This window comes from Macrobrachium rosenbergii, chromosome 59, assembly GCF_040412425.1.
Source record: "Macrobrachium rosenbergii isolate ZJJX-2024 chromosome 59, ASM4041242v1, whole genome shotgun sequence".
Taxonomy (NCBI): domain Eukaryota; kingdom Metazoa; phylum Arthropoda; class Malacostraca; order Decapoda; family Palaemonidae; genus Macrobrachium; species Macrobrachium rosenbergii.
Genome location: NC_089799.1, coordinates 34,449,614 through 34,463,519, shown reverse-complemented (window position 1 = coordinate 34,463,519; position 13,906 = coordinate 34,449,614).

Sequence of the window (13,906 nt, the reverse complement as noted above, 5' to 3'; positions counted from 1 at the left end):
CTCTCTCTCTCTCTCTCTCTCTCTTCTATATTCTATATAAATAAATAAATAAATAATATATATATATATATATATATATATATATATATATATATATATATATATATATATATATATGTATGTGTGTGTGTGTGTGTAAAGAGAGAGAGAGAGAGAGAGACAGAGAGAGAGAGAGAGAGAAAGTTTTATCAGGGCTTTTTAAATTAACATTGTCGGGGTAAATAAGGTAGTGACTGCGCGTCGTCTGAGGTATCTTTGCAAACGGAAACTACTTTTAGAAGAACAGAAGCTGTGTGTACATATATATATATATATATATATATATATATATATATATATATATATATATATATATATATATATATATATATATATTATATTTATATATACATATGTTTATATATATATGTTTATATATATATATATATATATATATATATATATATATATATATATATATATATATATATATATATATATATATATATATATATATATATATATATATATATATATATATATATATATATATATATACACACACATTATAGATCAACCTACATATATATATCTGTATATCTAATTGTAATAGCCCCAATGCATCACACAGGTGACAAAACAAGAGACTGGGTGTAGGTTCTGACCGGTTTCGACTTTCTTCCAAAACCATTAACGAAGGTCTGATACACAGTGGTAGAGCGCACAATATACATTATACAGAGACAGTACGGACAAGTATACAAAACAGTTGGAGACTGAAAATCCGCACCTGACAGGTACTGTCTCTGTAGTATGTACAATGTGATGTTTACCACCATGTATCAGTCCTGCATTAATGGCTTGGAAATAAAATCGAAACCGGTCAGGTCATACCCCAAGTCCTTTTATTCTTTCACCTATGGTGATGTTTGATAAACGACTCAAGGTATCAATGTGATTATACACAAACACACACACACATACGGTACATACACACACACGCACATATATGTATGTATATATATATATATATATATATATATATATATATATATATATATATATATATACATATTTATATGTGTATTGTATATATATATATATATATATATATATATATATATATATATATATATATATATATATATATATATATATATATATATATTTACTCTATGTTTGTAAAGAGAGAGAGAGAGAGAGAATTCTTAAAGGTTTATTTTACTCTTGCTGAAAAACAATATGAAAGGAACAAGTCACTGCTCCATAGAGACAGTTATTCTGAAATCCTATATAAAGAAATGAAACGCATTACCCGATGTTTTATTAATCCTTATTGATGACTGACCTGACGAAAAATGTGCCAAAGATCCAACGAGCATATTTTTTATGGCACACGGTGACATTAAGCCCAACTAATGTGCTGGAAGATCATTCTAAATGCATAATCAATTATGCATAGAATGTGTGAACTTTCCACCAAGTGGAATGAGAATTTCATGTAATGACTTTAACAAGAGCTAAAGTTCAGCTTTATGCCCTTACTGTCTCCATATGACTATAACATGGGCGAAAGTATAGGAAGCTATATATATCCTTACTATTTCAAACGCTCAGACAGCCAAACATGTCTTGAACATTCATTACCATCTGATGAAGGAGACTTTTGCTAGCAATATGAAATATGACTTTTACTAGTAATATGAAATACAATGATGAGTTCTAAGCACTTGCGACGGCCACGGTTGCCCGCCCCCTTCCCTCGTCACACACAGACACACACACACACACTATGAAATATAACTTTTACTAGTAATATGAAATACAAGGATGAGTTCTAAATACTTGCGACGGCCACAGTTGGCCGCCCCCTTCCTTCGTCACACGCGCACACACACACACACACACACACACACACTCACACACACTTGGGACGAGTAACCTCACCCAGAAAGACTTGTCGAGATGGGGTGTTGCCCGTTCAAAGAGAAATAAGGTCCGTGGTTTGATTCACGGCCTTTACTTTCCGGTCAGCGCTATGTGAAAGGCTAGCAAATTTCAATTTGTGTCAATAATAGACTCTACCCCTCTGGCGCCACGCGTACATTACTGCAAATTTATCTAACGTAATATCATATACGAACCCAAATGATGCCAATTTTTCTTTCCTGCGTTATAAGCAAAAAAAAAAAAAAGTGTCAGTTGATTCATATTATTGTTAGAAACGTTCGTATAAGAGGTAGACATTGACTAGACTGATTTCTGAAGCTGAGGCTGTCAAGCCAGTTCTAGGGCACTTTCGGCCATTCAGCCGTTCAGACAATGACAAGATGGAGTTGGAGTGGTTGGGCAGCAAGGTAAAGAGATCTAGAAAATGACTGAGATGAAGTACCAGGACCTAAAGGTAAAACTGGGAGGAAAAATCCACAGTTGCACCAAGAAGTAATGGTTATAGTTGTTGGACAACGGCCCTGAAGAAAGGAAGTGAAAATGGCGATAAGTTGAAGGCTAAAAAGTGTGTGCAGCTAGGGGCCGAAGGAACGCTGCAGACACCTTTTAGTAATGCCTAAGTATACCTTAGTTTTACCAGACCACTGAGCTGATTAACAGCTCTCCTAGGACTGGCCCGAAGGATTAGACTTATTTAACGTGGCTAAGAACCAATTGGTTAAAGTGCACCACGTGAGGTGGCAATAACTCCCTAGGAGAAGTAGACACGAGAGAAAAATATTAATTCAAGATGCCCTCTCAAATTTCAAAGAGAAAAACATACAAGTAGAAATTTTATTACGTAAGGGTAACAGGTAGGAAATATGAAGAGATCAGCAACCTTAATCTGGCGTAATGTCCCAGTAATACGCAAATGCTCCCGGTAACAAGTACACCTGGCAGTGAGACTGTCTGTGAAAAATCTATAATACAGAACTGCAAAAGTGAATCCTCCATCAAATTAATTTCTTATTACATAATTCTCTTGTAATTTTATCTATAAATTTCAGCATGCATTCATTGCCATTAGTAAATACAAAAAATTAATCATTTATAACTTTGTACCCTGATGCTTCCATTCTTAGACTGACACCTATCAGATTTAAATCTTAATCTAAAAACATTTTCTTTAAAAAAATCGAGAAATTCTGAGGCAAAGATCATTTGCTGCATCGGCATTAATTAGCAGAGAGAGAGAGAGAGAGATATTTTACAAGGATTATAATTAGCAAGAGAGCAAACCTTTTATATCAACGATGACTATTGAACTACTGTATTTAGGGAGCAAAAAATTCAGTTATGCTTTGACTTATTAATGCAAACTCGAGAAATTGATAAAAGGCCCGTCATGTTCATGCTAAATAAAAATAAAGAATTCTTGTCATAAAGTTAGCTGCCAAATGATTTCACCCATCGTAGAGAGAGGGTAAATATATTCTATTTTCTCCCTCGGAGTCTCTCCATTAAATATTTTCCTCGACTAAGAGCTGACCTTTCCCGTATTTGACTTTACCCTTGATTACGTCATGCCGCTAATGAAGCTGGATCTAATAAGCTCGGTAAATAGAAGTGAGATTTCTCTAAATTAAAAAAAAAAGACGAGCCATTCAGATCAAACGGATCTAGAATATTGTGGGTCTGGGTATGATTTTTGTACAGGTATTAATAACGCCTTGCATTTGTTCACTGGGCACAAAACAAGCACAAACTAAATTGGTCCTGCATGACGTAGCTCAGGAGGAGTGAACTGCATCTTTGAACGATGTCGTATCCTCTTCCTAAAATGCTAAGAGAGAGAGAGAGAGAGAGAGAGAGAGAGAGAGAGAGAGAGAGAGAGAGAGTTTCTGTGGGAATACATCTCGATAGGCATTATTCCTGACCGTGTACTGAAATTAGGAATTTGCCTTTGTAATGTATGTCATACACCGGGGACGTTCTACCTTTTACATTTTTGGATAAATTATTATTTACAATTTTGGACTAAATAAATAAACTGATGAATAAGTAAATAAATTATCTAATAGGATAATTGATTGATTCACAAAATAAATTACAAATAAAGTAGTGATCTTGACTCACACTACTGGTTAACTGAAAAGTGTACTCACCTTCCATTACTAGTTATTCAGAAGTGGAGATAGAGCACTAGAATGCCTTATAATGTGATATCTGCTTTTCATGATCATCTTTTACATATTTCAATAATACGCAAGTTAATTTTGTGAAGAGACACTGAAGGTGTTTATCAGCTTAACCAATGTATTAAGAGTCCGTGAAGTATATTCAGAAACTTCCTCAAGGTCTTTTCAATAAATGTTGTTTTTTTTTCATTCTAATTTCTCAACCATTGCTTTGGGAGAAGAGCCGTACTGTGGAACAGTGTGTTTCTGAAGTGTTGTTTGCTCAGAACGAAAAGAGGAAAAAACACATGTCGATGTAACATTTCATTTTCCCGAAACTTTTTACTAGGTGCTCTGTCCCGGCAAAGCTGTGGGCTGGAGTTACATGTTGTCCTGAAGGAAATCTAGTCCATTTTTGGAATACGTTACCCGAGGCATCCTCAAAATATGATTGTCCATGTAGTTTCATCTTGTAGCGTAGTCACGGTACTGAGTTCTTTCTACCTGTTATATATATATATATATATATATATATATATATATATATATATATATATATATATATATATATATATATATATATATATATATTATATTTTACGATACAAGATGAAACTACTTGGTCAATCATGGATGAAAGTACGAAAGAAGGTTGACATGGCAAGTCTCGACCCTAAGAACATTGTGTACAGCTCTCGAGTTTGAACCGAGGTGCCTTCTTTCAGAATACTTAAATAGCTATCAGTGTTGAGACAGGCTGACCTCGGGGTAGATGACGGCACTTCTAAAAATGTAGGTTATCACCAGTAAGGTCATTGTTAAGCAATGAAAAAAATATGTGGATGGTTATTGTACTTTTTTTATTGTAAGATCATTGTTAAGCAATATAAAAAAATATATGGATGCTCATTGTATATATATATTTTCATTGCATGTATTTACTATCCAAACATACATATATATATATATATATATATATATATATATATATATATATATATATATATATATATATATATATATATATATATATATATATATATATATATACATATATAAATATTTCTACGAATGTCAAGGGATACTTACTTGATTCTGGGCGGCAACGGATGAACGCAGGGAGTTCCTTATATTTATTACACATCCGACTCAGTATTAGGACAATTCGTAGACAAACAAGATCAAATCTGTGGCTTAGGGCCTTCTTCATGTGAGGGAAAATTACGTAAACTCGAGGGTTCTCTTAATTAATTATATTTACATAACAAAACAGAGATCAGAAGAATGACAAGTTATTGGGCAGGTAATAATAAGGGCCTGCTAAATGAATGAATCTTACACAGAATAACTATTCTATGCCGATGATGTCTTCGTAACAGGAAACATCGCAGTGGGAATAGAAGGGGGACTGCACATGGACAGAGACCAAGGGATTCCACAGTCGGGGCCTATCTACAATATATGCCATACTTGCAAGAATAATAAGATGCTCAAAGGGAACTAAGGAATGCGCAGATGGTGCCAAATAACTCGGTTCAACATAAATGCATAATTACGTTAACACCATATGCTCCAACACAAATTACTGAAGGTGATCGCACAATGGAAAATAAATGAAATCAGGCAGAGAAATAACAGGAATCATGACTGACTAAGAAACCCTATTCCGGTACATTACCTTCGTCAAGCTGAAGCTTGACGATATAACAGAAAACTTCAGCACCAGCATATGAAGAATGAAAATGTAATTCTACGCTGTATACTGTGTATTTTGGAACCATCTGCAAATGAATATCAGTTTGTATCCAAGACTACTAACATCAAGAAGTTAACTAGCTCTGACAAAGGTCAATAATAATTCAACCTCATGCATAACCAACATGCATTTTGGCTGAGCACTTCATTCACCTCGACTTTATGGTCAATCTTTCTAAATATCAAACAGAATCAGATCCTCTACTGATCTAACAATATGAGAGACAGGAATATAAAATCAGATATTCAAGAATTAGTTTCTGAACTTATCGTAGCTATAAACATTAAGTCATACAATGAGAATCACAGCATGAATGAAATAAGCATTATTAACAGCGTGTACAGACACTGGTAAAGTTTCATAAAATTACATTTCACTTGAGAGATCAAACATCCTCTAGAACCATAGGGAACACAGTACAAATAGCAATATTTAATGACAAACCGGGATTATCAACACAAATAAAAAGAAACTTAATTTCATCACACGAAACCAAACCCAAAAATTGTGATACAGACATGGAAATGTTAGTTATGACAGTTACACCTATAAACAAAACTGATATATACTGTATACATCGACAAAAAAAAAATTGCCCACACGCACAATGCATTAGAAGCCTCAGCCTCTAGGACAAAAAAACTCCTTGCTTTGAACTCTGATACACATAATTTACATTCATACAGTTTCATAAGCAACCTCTAAAGAACACCACATGAACTACCGACTAGAAAGCCCTTCTAGTGGTACAGATATTATGAGATGAAGATTCCACACATGTCTGAGAAGGCAGACTACTGTATATGTCACCTTCATATCAAACTCCCTCCAAGAGAAAACATACAAAACCTTAGGCATACCCTAAGAATAGCTTTCTTCCTTCACCCTTTGTCACCTACATGGACAACAAATGTTGCAAAAGGGAATAAAATTCAAGAACATCCTGCATCCTAGTTAGTATGTAAAAGTACCTCAGAGGAGATAGATCTAGTTCTTAATGATTCAACATGAAGTTTTCATAAAAGCACTAGCAATATTTCTAAAGAATTTTGCATTAAAGTGTCAGAATATAAGAAATGATTATCAGGGCCAGCAGAATAGTGAAAATTATACCTTTCTCAGAAATGTCATTGATCATACTTCTAAAACTGCAGAAAAACTTGTCTTCATTGCTTAATCACAATGTTTAACACACTTGCCAGTGGTGTATGCAACACAGAAACCTTGCTAGCCCAACCTCAGTAGAAACAAATGCAGGAGAGGTAAAGAAAAGGATTCATCTTCAAAGAACAAATAGGCTACCCTAGTTATCATAGCTTTATATTAACCTGATCCATCCCTGTTTGGAATATCTCTCATATTTGGGAAGGATCACCTTTTGTCACCATCCCTGATACAGCTGAATTAAAAGGAAATTTGTCTGTTCAGCCTTAACATCTCTTGATCCTCTTTCTCTACACTTTACTATAGGTACCACTGTGCTTTGACCGCAGTATCATTGAGTTTAGGGAGGACCTCCCATCCCCACCTCAGTCCACCACATAATAACTCCTACTGGGCCAGCATTCATCTTATCTACTCTGTGGAAATCAGTAATATAGTGTTTGTATGATTCAGTGGTTGTTTCATTCCCTGTCAAAAACCTATGAAATTTTCACTGCTGTTCTTTGTCACTGATGCTTACAATCTTTTATAATCTATTTCCATTAATTCTTTTACAAACATTTCTATTGGGTGTGAACCTCTTGAGGTCACTGGACTCTCTGGTGAGTTGTTATCTTCTTAAAACGTAAACTGGGCCATTGCGTGGAGACAATTAAGGCTAATTCATGAACATATGACAGTAAAGTAAAATTACTACATGGAGGCGATTGAAGAGTAACCCAAGAGAACATATATTACAGGGATCAGTGCATGAGAACATACACATAACTGATTTATTTTGAAAAGACATCTATAGAAAAATAGTTACATAACACTTTTGGTGGTTTGGGGTTACTGGCTAGTTAAGGCGGGGAAGTTTAATCACACAGCATGGAGATGTGTAAATTAAAAAGTGGTACACTACTAGATGCTTGTACATGAGACGTTATTTTCATGAAACACGAATAATAACTGATTTCACAAAAAAAAATTAATGCTTTAGTATGATTCATAGGATTTCATAGAGGAACACATGCCATTCTATTTACTTAACCGGGGAGCTGTCGAATGTCAAGTGTTGAGACTACAAGGTGACAATAAAAAGCTAATCTTCACTAAATTTAGTTCCTCATTGGACGGGTTGGTATCGTTCCGGCTAGCTCTCTACTGGGCCCGCACTCGATTCTCTGACCAGCCAATGAAGAATTAAAGAAATTTATTTCTGGTGTCATTTCTCGTTATAATGTGGTTCGGATTCCACAATAACCTGTAGGTCTCGTTGCTAGGTAACCAACTGGTTCTTAGCCACGTAAAATAAATCTAATCCTTCGGGCCAGTCCTAAGAGAGCTGTTAATCAGCTCAGTTGTCTGGTTAAACTAAGGCATACTTAACTTTTTTACAGTTGAAGTACTTGCAATTATTAAAGAAACCAATTCATACTAAACTAGGACAATCGTATTACGTATTGCAATTGTTAGAAGATAAACTATGCTGGGATATTTGTATAGGCATTGTGTATACAGGTTCTTTGAATTATTGTACTGAACAAATGCTCTTGCATTATTAACAGGAATGGCCGTATAAAAAACAAATCTCCGCTCACTCTCACTCTAAAACATACAGTAAATCATTCAGCAAAGGAAAACACGTAATCCTTAACACAGTTATCACTGCATATAAGTGAGCTGTATCTGCGGGCATAAAAGCAATCGCTTTAAAATGCAACAGACGTGGGGCCCATTCGTGACGTCATTAATCCTCTTAGTACGAGGCGGTTTTGAACCGTGGCGCAAAACAAACCGTTCAGCAGTGTACTTCTTACGGGAAAATACCCATGGAAAGGATTCTTGACTTTTTCAGTGAAAATGAAAATAGTGGATTACTGCTGCTCAGTAAACTGCTGCAACGTTAAGATCGCCAAATCCATTCGAGTGTATAAACGAAAAATAAACTGAAGGATTAAAAAGATCCAAAACTGTTCAAAGACTGAATGAAGTTAGCCCTGGAAAGGGAATGATGGAAAAATGGAACTTTGTTATTAATACAATAATTTTACCAGATTACTCTACGCTTGAAAATTTCAAGTTAAAATGATATGATACAAGTACACCCATGAACACGCATATACATATACAGTACATATATATATATATATATATATATATATATATATATATATATATATATATATATATATATATATATATATATATATATATATATATATACATATATAATTTATATATATATATATATATATATATATATATATATATATATATATATATATATATATATATATATATATATATATATATATATATATATATATATATATATATATATATATATATATATATATATATATATATATATATATATATATATATTTATATATATATGTGTGTGTATATATGTGTATATATATATATATGTGTGTGTGTGTCTTTCTAAGAAATGACTATTACCGATGACCTTCGCTGCGGTAACGCCAGGTTATCACTGCACGGTATAAACTTTGACTTAGAACAAATTAAGCTGCCTTTGACGTTGAAAGGTGTATGAAAGAAAAAAGCCTCTAAATGAGGTTAACAACATGATTGCTCTTTCGCAAACAAGTGTAGATAATGGTAATGATGAGGTTTGGATGAAAATTTGCGAAAATGATGAGTTCTGCACAAAAGAGAGTTAGGATGTATGTCACTGGTTTAGCGGAGGAATTACCTTGACTGTCGTCAGGGCTGTTATGGTTGTGAATAACGACTAGGTTGCTGTTGAAGTTGATGTTGTTGTTTTTTGTGTTTGTCGCAATACCGATCGTTATGTTATTGTTGCCATTGTTGCTAAATACTGTCTATTCATCTATATCTCTTGCAATAAATGTTCCATGTTCTCCGTGTTGTTTGCTCTGACAACAATCAAAAAATGCTCTTCGTATAATAATAATAATAATAATAATAATAATAACAACCTCTGTTTTAAGGTTGTGATACTTGCTCACCTATAAGAGGCCTAGGGTTCCTCTCTCAGGAAAGAAACTCTGAACTTCTCACTGGTGAGGCAAGTATCATAACCGTTAAAACGATTCCTTTTATAATACTTAACGAGCTTGATGGCGCGCGCCACGCTGCGCTGGAACCCGGCGCTGCCCATCATGTCTCCCCTACCCTCCCGATCCCCTACCTACCCTGTTCCCACCCGGGACGGACAAACAAGAAAGATCCACTCTGGTTGTATTATTATAAATTTTTTAAGAGTAATTTTTTTATTAAGTGAACAATTAACACAAATGAGCTTAATACGGGCATAGTAACGGATATAAAAATAGACAGAATTTAGCACTATTTTCCGCGGCGATGCGGAGCAATAGAGGGACGTATTGTCAGTAGGTCGATAGGTACTATACCTGTATTTGGTCGAGCGTGCAGCCATAGTGGAGGAAGGCATGGGTATACCAGCTCGTCTTGATGTGCTTGCTGAATCTGTGTGTCACTGGGTCCTCTCCAGGTTCATATAGACCGTCGAAACTGCAAAAACAAGATGTATCAAAGATGTCTTTATTAGTGCTATATGGTATTTCTTAGTGTATTTTATGAATAGTGTAAAATAAGTTTTTGACTCCCTCTCTCTAACAATGAATACACAGTGAAAAGGCTTATGAATGTTGGGGTATTTTTTCACATTACTTAATGTGTCAGTCATAGTAATTTTTATATAACTTCTTTATTCACGTACGTAACTGAGGAAACTTCAGACATAGCAACAAACCAGTTATATACCAGTGGTAGAAATAGAAGAAATTTTAGCAAAATTCATTCAGGTCTCTACTGTAACCAGTTCCTCGCTGGGTGAGCGGGTTCCGTTCTCAGCTGCCACTCTGTTGGTCGCGAGTTCGAATCTCCGACCGGCCAGTGAAGAACAAGAGGAATTTGTTTCTGGTGATAGAAATTCATTTCTCGCTATAATGTGGTTCGGATTCCACAATAAGCTGTAGGTCCCGTTGCTAGGTAACCAATTGGTTCTTAGCCACGTAAAAGTAAATCTAATCCTTTGGGCCAGCCCTAGGAGAGCTGTTAATCAGCTCAGTGGTTTGGTTAAACTAAGATATACTTAACTTTTTTCTACTGTAACTAAGTAGAGAGGACAGTAATTTATTGTTCAACAATCAACACGGCTTCCAATTTGAAAGTGTTGCTACGGGGTCTTCTTTCTCTGTCTCAAAATCAAATGTATTCTTAGATGAGTGCCCTAAGCCCTGGTTATATAGGCTATTGCTCTGAAGTAGATGGCATAGATTACATCTTTCTGGTATAAAGAAATGAAGAGTATATGCAGCCTGTTTCCTATACCTTAGCAGTAGACATCCAAACATTATTTTTACATATGAAATAGAATAGCGAGTTGATCTGTTTAGAGTCCAGTGGTTCTCAACCTTTTTTGACCCATGCACCCTTTCACCATATGTCAGAATATCATCGCCCTCCCCCTTTCCAAAACTGTCTGCCTCAAAAGGTGCATTCCAAATAATATGCAACAAAATACTAGCACAAACACACGAGCTAGCGGAGAGAAAGCCCAGATTCACCTGTCAATAGTGCGGACCGATGCACACTGCATTTTGTGTGGTCCTAGAGCCAGTCTGAGAGCCTGCCAATCTTCTTCTTTCAACGTGCTTTTTTCCCATTTGTATGGGGTAAGCACGATGCTTTCTTTTGAAGGACTTTGATTTGGCTTTTGGGTAGACTTTGTAGCCTCGATCGGCTGCCCTGCCTGTCATCGCTTAGACCCCGGTAGCGTATGTACATGTATTGTACCAGTCACCAGCGCCCTTTCTCCCAGCAGCGAAGAGTCGTTTCGACAGTCGAGACGCGTGAGGTGTCTGTTGTTTTTGGATGTTGGACTGGTTAACTCTGAATTCCATCTCACTCCCCTTCTGGTTGAGAACCACTGGTTTGGACGTATTACTCATCAAGGATAAAGGGAATGTGTTTTATCTCCCAGTTTTAGAGTGTTTGGGAAGCAAATTTCATAGATCTCGGTACATATTTCAAATAAATTAAACGATATATAAACGCCTTTCTTATAATTTTTAGGCTACATTTTATCAATAACTTACTCACATAAAACTCGTTTATTTTTTTACTTTAGATAAATTCATTTGATCAAAATTTGCGAAGTGAAAAACACTGGTATAGGATCACAAAAGCAAAGTATACGCCACTTCTTTTATAAATGTGCATAAGTACGGAGCTGAATTCTTTATTAGAGGCTGACATCCTGATAGTTATTGCAAGATTCATTTTTTTACGAGATGTGTTTCCTAATAATAATAATAATAATAATAATAATAATAATAATAATAATAATAATAACAGGAGAAAATGAAATACAAGAGTAACATTAGCGGTAACGCATTATGGTATTACTAACAACTTCACGTAGATGTGTTAGTATCATTGTAATTTCTTTAAATTCCATGAACTGAACGTTGACCTCACGACATGATGAATCTTCATTTCAGTTATCCAGTAAAATCTTTCCACCTGTATAATCAGAAAATTACATCAGAAGGAAAGATAAGATGACTAGAGGTGGTCTCTAAAATGCATGAGCAAATGGAAACGCAAGAAGCTGTATTATGCAGCGTGCGATGTCACGTAAACATACATGTGTCAAAAGAGTGAGAGACACACTGACCGAAGAGGTGCAATAACTTATTCCTGCTCACAAAACAAAAGGAACAGATATACAAGTAGGACGAACAGGAGAGCAATAATAGAAACAATTAAGTATACCTTAGGTTAACCAGACCACTGAGCTGATTAACAGCTCTCTTAGGGCTGGCCCGAAGGATTAGACTTATTTTACGTGGCTAAGAACCAACTGGTTACCTAGCAACGGGACCTACAGCTTATTTTGGAATCCGAACTACATTATACCGAGAAATGAATTTCTATCACCAGAAATAAATTCCTCTAATTCTTCATTGGCCGCCGGTCGGAGACTCGAACTCGGGCCCAGCAGAGTAATAGTCGAGTACGATATCGACTCGTCCAATGAGGAACTAGCAATAATAGAGAGTCGTACACATACACATATAAATTAGTCTTTTCATATACCTTCGTGGAAGGCGTTTCACCAGCGCGTTAACGACTACACGGACGCAGTAATATTCTTCTAAATTGCAATCGCTCTCCCTGGATATTATGGTCCTTCCTTTCCGGTACCCCTTTCTAGTCATCTAATCAACATTACCTTGGTCGTCCTCACCTTCTCCTTAACACTTCCAAATTATGCACTCTTTCTGGCATTCTACCGCAGTTCATTCTTTCCTTACGAATAAAATATCCCAAAATAACTTTTTACCCATTTTTTTTTTCTATCTCTACGATTCTTATCCAGTCAGTTCTTCATCCATCCCATTAAAACCTTTTACTTTCAGCATCCACGCCTCACTTCCATGAAGAACAGTTCTCTCAAGAGACCTTTCTTGCACCCCCACCTTGGCTTCCATAGGAATTTGAAACTCGTTTCCAATCTTTTGCAAACACAGTGCCAGCTACCTTCCTTGCCTCACGTATTGCATGGCTCACGCCTTATCTTATCTTACCTGTTATATATGCTTACAAATAATCATAAGAATTCCCCCCAATCCATTCTCCCACCATCCACGTTAACATTCATCGCTCCATCTCCCTAATTTCAATTTCCCTCATAAATTTACTCTTTCTCGCTCTTTTTCTCTATTTTCTCCTCTTGCAAACACTTTCAGATTCTCTCACTATATTCTGCAGTTTCTCTCTAGTGTATCCCAATCATTACAATGTAATTGGCAGACGTAACCACTCCACGCACTTTTTGCAACGTATTTTCTTGATCAGCAATTGCATTGACATCTAATAATCTTTCTCAGACTTC